This window comes from Amblyomma americanum, chromosome 2 (assembly GCF_052857255.1).
Source record: "Amblyomma americanum isolate KBUSLIRL-KWMA chromosome 2, ASM5285725v1, whole genome shotgun sequence".
Classification (NCBI taxonomy): domain Eukaryota; kingdom Metazoa; phylum Arthropoda; class Arachnida; order Ixodida; family Ixodidae; genus Amblyomma; species Amblyomma americanum.
Window position 1 is genome coordinate 219,043,313 of NC_135498.1, and position 12,656 is coordinate 219,055,968.

Sequence of the window (12,656 nt, forward strand, 5' to 3'; positions counted from 1 at the left end):
TGCCTGAGCCCGTTCCGGGGAGTCAACAGAGGATGCTACCGCCTGCTATGGCCAGGGGTGTCTCCAGCGCTGTTGCCACCTATCCGGGTGGTGCCCCCAAGGCCAACAACACCGGCATAACCTCCACGGGCGCTTGGACCTGGAGCTTATACGACGCAGCCAGCGACGCCGCCAGCAACGCCAGCCCAAGCTCGCCGAACGCAGCCTCGACGCCGGCTACGGGATGCATACAACGCCGCAGCCGCACCGAACCAACTGTGAGCACGAACGCCGACCGCTAATAGTAGAATACTAGTAGTAGACGCTGGTAGCAGTGTGCCCGGGGCGTGTGTATTTATAGTCTTTGTGGTTTGTGTTAGTTTTGTGTTCTAGTGTGTGTCACGTAGGGTGTATTAAATGTGCGTTTGTGTGGGTACACCCGGCGCCTAGTCCATTCTTTCGGTCCGAGTGTTCTCCGGAGAGATCCGTGACAAAGATGAGTGGCGAGCCTGGGCCAGGATACATTTCCTTTTTCTTTTTTGCTTTGTCGCGGATTTTTCCATTTTCTCGACGGCAGAAAGTATGGATTTGGCAAAAACGTTAGAACTGGCGCTCAAGCTGGGGTTAAGCAAAGAAGAGGCGATGCGTCTCTATGAGGAGGAGGCAAAGAGGAAGAAAGAGGAGGCAGATAGGCAGAGAGAGGAAAGGGAGCAAGCACGCGCAGGCGCTCGCGAGGCAGAAGAGCGAGAAGCTAGAAGAGCCCGCGAGGCAGAAGAACAGGAGAAAAGAAGGATAGAACGGGAGGAGTTTATTTTGTGGAAACAGGCGCAGTCGCGGGAAGATATGAGGAGATCACGGACAATGATCAGCGTTTCTTAGCGGGTACAGAATCTCCTAGACCGGCCAGTTTGTCCAAGAAAGCTGATGGCTCCTTTTGATGATAAGAGAGATGATTTGGATGCATATCTGCAACGATTCGAGCGGATAGCTTTGGGGCAAGGCTGGGAGCGCAGTGAATGGGCCACGGCATTAAGCATGTGTTTAGTCGGAGAGGCGGTGAATGTGTTTGGAAGGATGCCTGCTGCTGATTCCATGGACTACGAGAAAGTCAGAAAGGCACTCCTCCAAAGATTCAGGCTTACGGCAGATGGTTTTTGTGAGAGATTTCGCACCGCGAAACCTGAGGATTCGGAAACCGCTAAGCAGTTTTCCTGCAGGCTATTCAACTATTTTGATAGGTGGCTTGATTTGTCAAACACAGAAAAGAGTTTTGAAGGGGTGCGTGACACGCTGGTCAAAGAGCAAATTTTAGCGTGCTGCAGCTCAAAGCTAGCGCTATTCCTGAATTTAAGAAAGTTGTGTTCATTGGAAGAGTTCGCAGACACTGCAGACCAATTCCTCGAAGCTCAAGGGCTAAGAAATTTGAGTAAGGCAAAAGAGGAAACCCAAAAGACCCTAGAGACAGATGCGGCAAAACCAAGGGTATATGGCGGTGCATTTAAGGCGCCAGTAAGGTGTCTTCTCTGCGGCAAGGTGGGACACCGTGCAGCTGACTGTCGAACTAGTAGCGCTGCCCAAAAAACACAGGTTGTGTGTCAAGGTTGTGAGAGGAGAGGTGATACTCTGGATGAGTACCGATACAGAACGCAGGACCGAGCTGCATGCGTTGTCGACTCTAGGGTAGAACTTGTCACGCCACCCGAAGTTCCACAGCTGAAAGGAGAGCAAACGCCGCTGGAAAATGAGGCAGTGGTTGGAACACACAAGTCGAAAGCAGCAATGCCAGTGGTGGTTGGGCAAATAGGAGACCGTCCTATACTGGTACTTAGAGACAGCGGAGCTAACACAGTCTTGGTTCGTAGAAGCCTGGTGAAGGACGAGGATCTTACAGGGGAAGCGTCGGCTGTCACTCTTGTAGATAGCACAGTAAGGTACCTTCCTGAAGCCAGGATCCTAGTGTCCACGCCATATTATACTGGGCAGGTAGTGGAAAGATGCGCAGACCAACCCATCTACGATCTCATCTTGGGAAACATTACGGGCGCAAGAAGCGTTGAAGACCCTGATCTCGAGTGGAGGATGCTCGATGGTGAAGAACATCCAAAGGAGGAAAGGCCCGCGACAGCTCAGACAGGTGCAGTCAGTTTCTCGTCGGCATGGAGACAAGAGCTCAAGTGACAGCCCGAGCAACGCAGCGTCCGCTCTCTACTCCTGTTACGATGTGCCTGAGCGTAACACCGGGCGAAATTGCAATTAGGCAAAAAGAAGACACGAGCCTGAAGACCTGCTTCGAAAGAGTCAGGGAAAAAGTGAAAAGAAAGAAGAGTCGCACGTCCTTCGAATATCAATATGTAAATGGCCTTCTGCACAGGGAATGCATATTTAGTTCAGGAAGGCGGGTCCAACTGCTTGTGTTACCGAGAGATATGCGAGAGACCGTGCTACGCTTAGGACATGACGCCATTATGGCCGGACACCAGGGTGCTAAAAAAACGGCGTCTAGGATCACCGAGGAGTTCCTTTGGCCGGTTGTTCAGAGCGACGTTAAGCGCCTGGTTCGCTCATGTGATGTGTGCCAGCGCACAGTTCCGAAGGGAAGAGTTGGTCCCGTTCCTCTGGGCAAGATGCCAGCCATCGACCTACCGTTTCAGCGAGTGGCTATTGACATTGTGGGGCCAATCTCTCCAGTATCCACCAAAGGCAATAGATATGTGCTTACTCTAGTTGACGTGGCCACTCGTTATCCTGGCGCTATTCCACTGAGAACTATTGACAGTATCCAAGTGGCGGAGGGTCTTGTGGAAATGTTTTCGCGTTATGGGTTCCCGAGGGAAATTTTGAGTGACCGGGGCTCGAACTTCACATCGGAACTAATGAAGGAGGTTAACCGCCTTTTGTCAGTAAGACAGTTACTGACGACGCCTTACCATCCCATGTGTAATGGGCTTGTAGAGCGGTTCAACGGCACCCTCAAAAATATGGTCAAGAAAATGTGCCAGGAGAGACCTACTGATTGGGATAAATATCTCCAGTTCTTTTGTTCGCTTACCGCGAAGTACCGCAAACGAGTCTTGGTTTCTCGCCTTTCGAGATGTTATATGGGAGAGCCTTTAGAAGTCCACTTACAATACTCAAGGAGCTGTGGGCTAATAAAGAGATTGCATCAGATCTCAAGACCACATACATATACGTGTTTGAGTTGCGGGATAGGTTGAAGGAAACATGCAGGCTTGCACATCAAAGCCTGGAAAAGGCGCGTGAACGCCTCAAGGGATGTTATGAAAAGAAAGCCATTCACAGAAATCTGAATCCGGGCGACAGGGTTCTGGTGTTGCTACCCATGGATCATGATAAGCTAATGTTGCAATGGAATGGCCCATACCTTGTCACATGGAAGAAAATGGATATCGATTTTGAGGTATTGATAAATGGCATTAAGAGGGTTCTACATGTAAATATGTTGAAGAAATATGAAGAAAGGTCCCGTACGGCGGTAGGCCCCCAGGGCAACTTGTTCGGTAGTGGCCAAGGAGACAGGTGATGCTGCCGAGGTGTCCACGTTCAGTGTGAAGAAAAACGCAGGAGGGGATGAGGTACTGAAGAAGACCAATTTGAATGCAGACAGAGGATTACAGCTCTACTACAAATCAATGGGGAGACGTTTTTGGATGGGCCAAGCAAAACTGAGGTCATATGTTACAAATTAGACTTGTATAGAGATAGAGCTAACTGGTCAGTTCTGGATGTCTCTGGGATATATCTTGTTGTTGCTGTGTTAATGTATCTCTGGGATTTACCCTGTGGTTGTTGCTATTGTTGGTATTATGTGATTTTACAAGGGAGTGGGTTGTGGACACGAACATGTTTATTAATGACTCTGTACGGACAACGGCAGTGGTGTGTTAGTGTTCTGAAAACGCCGTTTGGTGTGCTATGTTAGTGGTGTGCTCATGGTGTGTGCTGGACATCTTCGGTGTGATGTGTGCTGAGTCCAGAATCGCCACAGAAGATAGTCGGCTGGCTGGATGGCTTGGAGATGAGGGTGATGTGATATAATATATAATTGGTTTTGGGGGAAAGGAAATGGCGCAGTATCGGTCTCATATATCGTTGGACACCTGAACCGCGCCGTAAGGGAAGGGATAAAGGAGGGAATGAAAGAAGAAAGGAAGAAGAGGTGCCGTAGTGGAGGGCTCCGGAATAATTTCCACCACCTGGGGATCTTTAACGTGCACTGACATCGCACAGCACACTGGCGCCTTAGCGTTTTTCCTCCATAAAAACGCAGCCGCCGCGGTCGGGTTCGAACCCATTTTACCGAATTTTGTTTAGACCGAACCGGAGTGGGGCATTACCCCCAGAACAGCTTTCAGGCCCGCGCCCAAAATTTTGACGTCACATCTGGCAGGCTGAGACTTGCAAAAGCTGCATCGCCAGCGACATGATTTTAGTCCCTGCTGTTCTTTCACACTCCCTGCGCCGCGCGGGCCAGTTGGTTGCAGCGGCGTGGTCGGGATTGTCGTCTCTCGTCGTTGTTTTGCGGCAATTTTGTTTCTGTGTGCGATGTGCAGTGGATACTAAAATTCCGAACAAGTGTTGTGTGCCGGGTTGCACCGGCAATTACGATACGGGCAGGAAGATACAAGTGTTTTTTTTTCCCCAAAAGACGACGACACTTTTAAGAACTGGTTAAGCGCCATTCCAAGGAAGGACTTCATGACCACTTCGTACACTAAGATAAGTAATGTTTATGGTACTAGTATGTGCTCCTGGTTGCTTTTACTTAATCAGCACGTTTATTGTGATACTTCCGAATCCCAGATAGATTGATTGTGGCCACATTTCTTTGATGCAAACACGCTTATAGACAAAGGGGCTAGCATGACTACTTTAATAAATGGATTCTGAGATGCTTACGAAACGTTTGTACGTTTGTGCAGGTTTGCGCCAATAATTTCGACGCTTCATGCATCGAGACGACGGCATCGTACACGGATTCAAGAAGAGGAAATGTTCTTACAGTTCGATTTCCAGTACTGCGGTTACGCCGTGGATCGGTGCCTACCGTATTTCCCAACTGCCCTTCGTACCTTTCAGCACCAGACAGCAGCAAGAGAGAAGCACCTGATGCTAAGAGGAGCCGACTAGAACCTTCTCAACTCGCCCGTGCGGTCAAAGGATTACTGGCGTCATATGAAGCGGAGCAGGAGAGAGACCAATTTTCGTCATTCTAAGAACTAAAGGCGCGCTTGCAAGTGGCCTCATTGTCAGTGGAGTGGACTGTGATTCATAAAGAAAAGTGTATGATGTTTTTGACCATCACCAACGATAGTGAACCTTGGTTGAAGGCGTCATTAACAGTGTTCGAAAACCTCCAAGTCTCAGCCTGCTACCAAGGATCTGCGATCAAGAATATTGGTAGCGCTGTTGTACCACACTCGGTTTGCAAAGTAAGCTTCTTGTTGTAGAGAGAGAGAGGAAGCACTTTATTTGCACCCGTCAGAGAGTATGGGTGATGGGTGAGACGCAGCTCCCCTTTCACCGTCTGCCTCCCCCCTAGAAATTTTGAACAACCTGTGCATGCTGTCTGACGAGTCTGGCGAGCGTTGTACTTCTCGCCACTTGTCGCTCGCAGTGAATTCCCTTCTAGACAAATTGGAAGCAAGCATTAATGACAACAAGAAAGGGGCTGTGAAATTTTTAAAGGAACAGCTAACACTTCTCTCTGCAGAGCGTATTCAGTACAGCACGCAGGTAATGGTGTTTGCATGCATTCTGCACACAATATCGCCGCATGCCTACAAGTATTTGAGAAAAACAAGTACACTAGCCTTGCCCCATCCGAGCACTATTAGGATAAGGTGCTCATCTTTACAATGTTCCCAGAAATTGATTCTTGTGATGCAACGTTTCTTCAGTATGTTTCCCAGAGATTTACACATCTGCAGCCTCATGAAAAGACAGTGACGTTGATGCTTGACGAAATTCATATCAAGCCTTGTTTTGATTATGAGGGGGCAGCATATGTGGTGCTGCAGTGAATTCCAGCGAGGCAGCCACATCTGTACACGTGTTCATGATACAAAGTCTGCTGAGCTCATTCAAGGAGGTAGCACACATTCTTCCGGTAAAAACCATACAGGGCGACCAACTTCATGCCATACTGAAGAAGGTGATCATACGCTTAGAAAAGATTGAGTACAGGGTCATAGCCATTGTTTGTGACAATAACTCTCTAAACAGAAAAGTAATGAAGATGTTTCTGCCAAAGCCAATGCTTCGTCATGTTTATCCACGTCCGGCAGATCCAGATCGGCCATTATTTTATGTGGTAGATGCTGTAGATCTTTTGAAGTGTATCAGAAACAATTGGCTGAATCAGAAAAATGCGGGGACTTGCTTTTTCTACCCACGCTTCGAGCTTTCAAACAATGATGTTCGTCCTGAATGTAAAATGACTGCCTCATTTAAGAATTTGAGAGATATACATAAAGAGGAGTCATCTCTACTGATAAAGTCTTAGTACGGCTTGACATCCAAGGCACTTAATCCGAGCAACGTGGAACGGCAAAATGTGAAGCTGGTATTGCAGGTTTTTAATCTGCACGTAGCGACAGCCCTGGCAGCTCGCAGTGGTGAAGCTGATTTTCAACATGTGGAAGCAACAGCAGATTTCATCAATATCATTCTTCGCAGTTGGAATATTGTCAACGTAAAAACGCCAAATAAAGGCTTCCATCATCGTACTGTTTACGAAGAACCCAGGTCTCGCAGTACAGATGATCCAAAAGTAGCTTTTCTGAATGGTTTCATTACCTGGCTTGACGTCTGGGAATTTTATGGGCATGCCACTGGGGACCTTTCCCCAGGACACATTGTGTGCCCTAAGGCTATCTGCTCATTCCTTACTGGCATTGGCAAAGTACTGCATAAGTGAACTTCATTTTAAGTACGTACTACTAGGGAAAGTTTAAACGGATCCTCTCGAGAGCCGTTTTGGATAGTTCCGGCAAATGGCTGGTGGGCAGTACCACATATCTGTTCAACAGCTTTGTGAGACAGAGGGCAGGATTCGCCTTCAAAATTCCCTGCCAAAGATGAGCACTGATGACTTCAGAAACATCGAAGAGACAGTGTCAGAGATGTAGGAACCTCCTTTAGTGTTCAAGTTGTAGACAGTGACCTTGATGCACTCAGAGAACGAATGCCAGTTATTGGTTATGTTGGCGGGTATTGTGCGCATGCTACAATGAAAGTTTTAAAGTGTGAAAGTTGCCGAGGACACTTCGTTGTTACCGGAAGTGAGACGGAAATAGAAGAAGACACCCATTCCTTAATCACACAACTGGACTCAAATTTCCCTCTGCCCTTGCGATTACAATAGTCATGTACACGGAGGTTGTAGTTACAAAGCTTGTGACACAAAGTGCCTGCACACAATTTCTCCATGGGCCCAACCAAAGGAATGTCGTTCGGCAACTGACGCTCAACTCTCTACCGAGGCTTGAGGACATAGATGCATGTGAAAATGGGCATGCCTACGAGCTCCTTGTCACACTTGTTGCAAAGTGTGCAGCAAACATAATGCTTAACAACTTATGCAAACAAAGGAATGATCAACTTCATATTATAAAAGAACAAAAGGCAAAAACAGAAAAGCCCAAATCTTTCTTGAAAAGTAATTGTCCATAACTTGTACACCGCCCATTTAATTACTTTAAATTGCACTGCAGGTATCTTATTGCAGTTTCCTCATGTGATTTCTTTGGCGGACTTCTGCCTGTTGTAGTGCAATGAGCCTTCCTTTGTTTGCGTCCTGCATGCTTTCTAGCCCAGGGTTTAAATGACAGTTCTTTGTTTTAATCTGAAATTTTAAAGTATTTTGGCAATTAAGTGCAATGTTGTTTTCTTTACTGAGCTGAACATCAGACAGTGCCTGCTGTGGTAGGTGAATGACTTATTTGTCACACCTTTTGTCTGTATGTGCTCTTGTGCAGTGTCTATTATTGTACTATTGTTGCAATGTCTATTATGTATTATTGATTAGTGTCTATATTATTGTGCAATGCAATTTGTGCAGTGGATTCCTTGTGCATTTCTGTACCTGCAGCAGTGAAATAAGTGGTTCTTTGTGACAATTATTTATTATAACCTAGTCCACAGTTTAGTCACAAGTGTGTTTAATATACTGTGGTTTCTTTGCATGTCTTCGAGTCTACAAAGTGATATGTTATGTTTTATGCCATTGAAGGGCGGCCACCTACTCTGAAAAATGGATGGAAAAATGCAGGGTTCCTCTTTAGTAAAATGAATTATGCAAATGCTCTGTGACCTCACGCACCCCATAAAAAACTGCAAAGCAATACGTAGCAGTTTGTGTTCTCTTTATTGTGCACAGTGCCATTTATGTAGGAGGTACAAACCCCGTCAAGCCGAATTCATTTGGCTTTTTGTCTGTACTACCGTCATCTATACATGTATAGATGCAAATAAAACTTGAATAGCAGTAAGTGAAATGCCTGGAATTTTACACAGGAGCTCTCTCCCCCGTGTACATCTGCGATCATGTTTAGTTTGCACGACGCTGCGACACGGAATTACGTAGCAGCCTAGCGGAATGCAGTGACTGCGATGTTGTTGCCTTAATGCCATGGCACACACTCACGACGGGGAATAGGCCGGGGTTCGGCGAGGAGCGTGCCGCGGTCGCATGGAACGCTTTCGTTGTCTTTTAACGCACGCAGTTCTTTAGAAGGGCGGGCTAGTGGACTTACTTGCAGCATCAGTGCAAGTAGAGCCTTTATAAAAAATTAGAGCCGACGGGGTTCGCTTCCGAGCCACACCGCGTAGCTCGTAATGCATTTCCAGCATTTCATATCTCCTGAAGGTAAGATTTTTGGTCCCGTTACCTCCAAGGGGCTGAACGGCCAAAAGTTCTACAGGAGCCCCACTACACGGCCTTGAAGCAAACCCCGTGAGTTCTTGACAAAGGCTGTACCTAGTAAAAGTGGAGTTCTAGTTCATGTATCTAATAGCAACTTTCCACGAATTGAGAGAAGCGCCAATAATAGGTCAGGCAAACTTTGTGCACGGCAACCCAGCTGTATAGCCGCCCCCCCCCCCCGCTTAAAAATACAACAAATTTTATTTACATATACTGTGCCCCACTCAATTCTCAACAAAATCTTGCATCTCAATTTTCTACACACGGCTCAACTTTAAATGCTGCTGTGCTCTCCTTTGGGCGAAGTCACGAGACTTGTTGAGACCTTTGACAAAAAAATGCATTCTGGTCACAAGATAAAACCTAGTCAAATTTGAGGCGAGTTCCTTGAAGTGCTGATCACATCCAATAGAGTTCATGCCTGTCTTGTTCAGAAGAGCAAGCACATCCATGATGCTGTCGTGATGCAGTTCTCCAGAGCTAAAACATCCTGTGAAAACGTCCTCAAGCTGACTGACAAACTAGAAGAGGCTCAATGCGGGGTAGAGCAAGCGACCAAAGTCACAGGCTTTTGTAAATGTGGCAGCATTCAAATATTTGCCATCGGGAGCTGGTAACAGAAGCTGATCCATGCACAGACGACATTTTGTTTTCAAGATACACTTTCTTGCAACATACCCTGCAATATAGTACGCAAGGCTTGAGTCACTCCTCTGATTGTTATAAGAATGTTCTGTCATAGCTTCTTTTTTGTTAAGAGCCCTTTCTGCTTCATCAAGATTCCCCTTGTTGATCAGCATATCAATAAGTTTCTGCTGCTTGTGAGAACCTGCCGCTTGGTCATTGACTGATAGAAGGGAGCTAACCATAACCTCAGGCACATTTGACCCAGCGAAGCTCTTTGCCAGATTATAATAATTGAGGCAGTTGATGGTTATTAGGAATTGCTGTGGGCTTGGGTGGGCATTACAACCCGACGAATGCCGTACTGTACCGAATGTGCTCTCGAGCTTGTCTTGGCTCAGGTGTGATGTCATCAAGCCGAGCTCTGAATGTTTATTCACTCAGGAACTTCCCCTTCTTACATACATACATATGTTTTATTCTCCACAAAGAAGTGGAAAGAGGTGGAGGGAAAAGCCGTACATTCGCGGCTTCAAAAATCATCAGCTTCCCACTTATTCAAGAAGTCCAGGAAATTCACAAGCTCCTGCACTGTAGGTGAGTCAGGTTCAAAGCTTCAGATGGGAAACGACGTCATGGTGGTGATCAGGGACTCCATCCTCCTGTAGAAAAGTAACCATAATTGGTTTTAAGGTTGCTGAATTGATGGTATCAATCATGAAGAGGATGTGACATTGCGGATAAAGAAAATGACAAAAACATCTAAGCACTGAAAAAAAGGCAATACTATATTGAATTATAGCCACCGTAGCTGCATTTCGACGAAGAACGTGAAATGCAAAATAGCCCAAGTGTTGTACAACATGAGTGACCTTTAAATATGCCGAAGTGGGGATCTCATATAACCCATGTCGCTTTTAGATGTTGGAATATACAGGCCTTTTACAAAGGGACAGAATAAGAATGCAAAAGCAAGCGCAAGATGACAATAATTTCGAATATCAAAAGGAGGGCTGAATTAACAATACACAACGGAGAAAATCTGTGAGCGGCAATGTTTCCACAACGTTTTTCAAGGTGGTGCTTGTAGAGCTGCAGGCCTTTTAGTGTGTCCGAGCTGAACACCTTAAAAGCGTAGGACGCTCTCATCTTCTCGAGGTTGTTAGGCTCAAGATGCACTTTTGTCAGTCGGAGCATTGCCTTCAGCGTTATATTGTTTGCGTCTAGATTGAGGGCTTCCTTAAGTGGCTCCAGGGATACCTATATTAAAAAATCAAATTGAAGACGAACATGAATGAGCTATTACATCTGGTGTTGTGATGCAAATGCAAAATAAAAATTGTACATGTTCATATGAACCACAAGCGGTGGACACACTTTATAGCCATATTATAGGCAGTCATGTCTGCGCCAGGTCTGCGCCAGGGCGCAAAACATGGTGCACGAAAGCTATAGTCATGCCTACCATTGTTTATTATGAGAAATGAACTTACTGTTCCGTCTGGTGTGTCGAAGGTTGTTTGCAGAAGCCGATTGCGAAGGTTCTTCACCAGATGAGGGAAGTCCGACAGAAAATGTAGGAAACGATTGTTGTCCAATGGGTGGAGCCTCTTTGCTACGATCTCCTTTGTTGTTGCCTTCACACCCATCACTCGCCACATCTTCCGATTCCATGGCGCAGCATCACATGTTACATAATCAACAAACAGACCTGCTTGCTTAGCGAGAACTGTGGCGTCAAGGATAATCTTTGCAAGATGATCTCCTTTGATGTTGGTATGGGTTGCAAATGTACCCAAGATCTGAGCCCACTTTCCAACTAAAGCAACGAACATAACCACAAGCCCATGATTTGACAGCAGGTGTACCTGCTCCTTCGGCGTGTAGGGGCCCAAGTCCACGAAGCAAGCAACTTTGCCAGCACTGTCAACAGAGAGGGGCTCCGATAGAGACATCTCGTATACAGTCAGCCCGCCGTGACACCTGAAAGGGTCCATTACAGAAGTTTTCTTCTTCAGTGCTTCTAGCATGTTCTGATTGAACTCAAATACTGCCCGTGTAATTTGACAAATACTTTCGGGTGGTACATTTGCTTGGAAGCGCTAGGGTGTTTCGTCTGCGGATGAATTCATAAAGCCTAGGGCTTCGCATGTTCAGGAGAATGCACTAAATCATCCACTCTTTGTCGTATGACGTGCCTCGAGTGCTTTTTTCTTTTTGCAGCTTGAAAGCACTGCTTTACAGCAAGCTGTTGCTAAGGGGTCAAAGATTGAATTCTGTCCTGCAGAATGCTCACGGCGGTGAAAGCAGCAGCTTCCTTCATGCTAGCGATAACACAACTTAGTGTTCTAACCTTTGATGCGAGTCTGTAAGCTTTTTTGTTCGAAGCTCGGATTTTGCACAAATTACGTCAAGTATAGTTTTCGTCACTCGGCATTTCAGGCGTGACCTTCTCGTCTGTAGGGTCTTGCGGAGGTACTTGCAGTGTGTGCAAAACAATCCTGCAAAAAATAGAAAAGGTACTGAATCCTTCAAATGCCTTACAAAATGTGATACAGTATTCTTTAATATTTCTTGTCACATGATAAAACTTAATGAAGCAGGTATGACCATATAAAAACTTATTTGGAGTAGTTTTACTTAAATGTATCTCCAGTGCTCTACATTTCGTGAAATAATGAGCATTTAAATCTTACCAGCGTCTGGTGATCTCCGTGAGCAGTTCACACTGAAGAGGGCTCCTCTTCTTGACTGGATTTGTGCATGAAGAGCTTTTGTTAGCTCACACGCAGCCACAAACGACGGTTCCGCCGCTCACAGCACACGGGAATGTTTGCAGCTGTTTGCAAGAGCTCGGTTGCTTCTTGCACGACACCAAACGACACTTATTTACCAGATTTTCTGACACAAACACTTTACACTCAACGTTGTCCAGGCTTGAGCAATCGAAAAACACTGCTCTGTCCATTGCGAGCTCCTTTGAGCGGGAGTCCAGTGTGCAGGCAACGTATGCCACTCCAGGAGCGCGATTACGGATCGGTCTCAATCGAAACTGTCTCAAAAAGTGTCTCATTTGCCTCTCTCCTATTGGTCGGCCGTGGGCGGCGGC

The 12,656-nt window shown here is 46.3% G+C and overlaps 1 pseudogene; it reads left to right on the forward strand.

Moving 5' to 3' along the window:
* LOC144120373 (uncharacterized) overlaps positions 1 to 7,680 on the forward strand; it is a 79,808-nt pseudogene extending 72,128 nt beyond the window's left edge.
* The last annotated feature ends 4,976 nt before the right edge of the window (positions 7,681 to 12,656 follow it).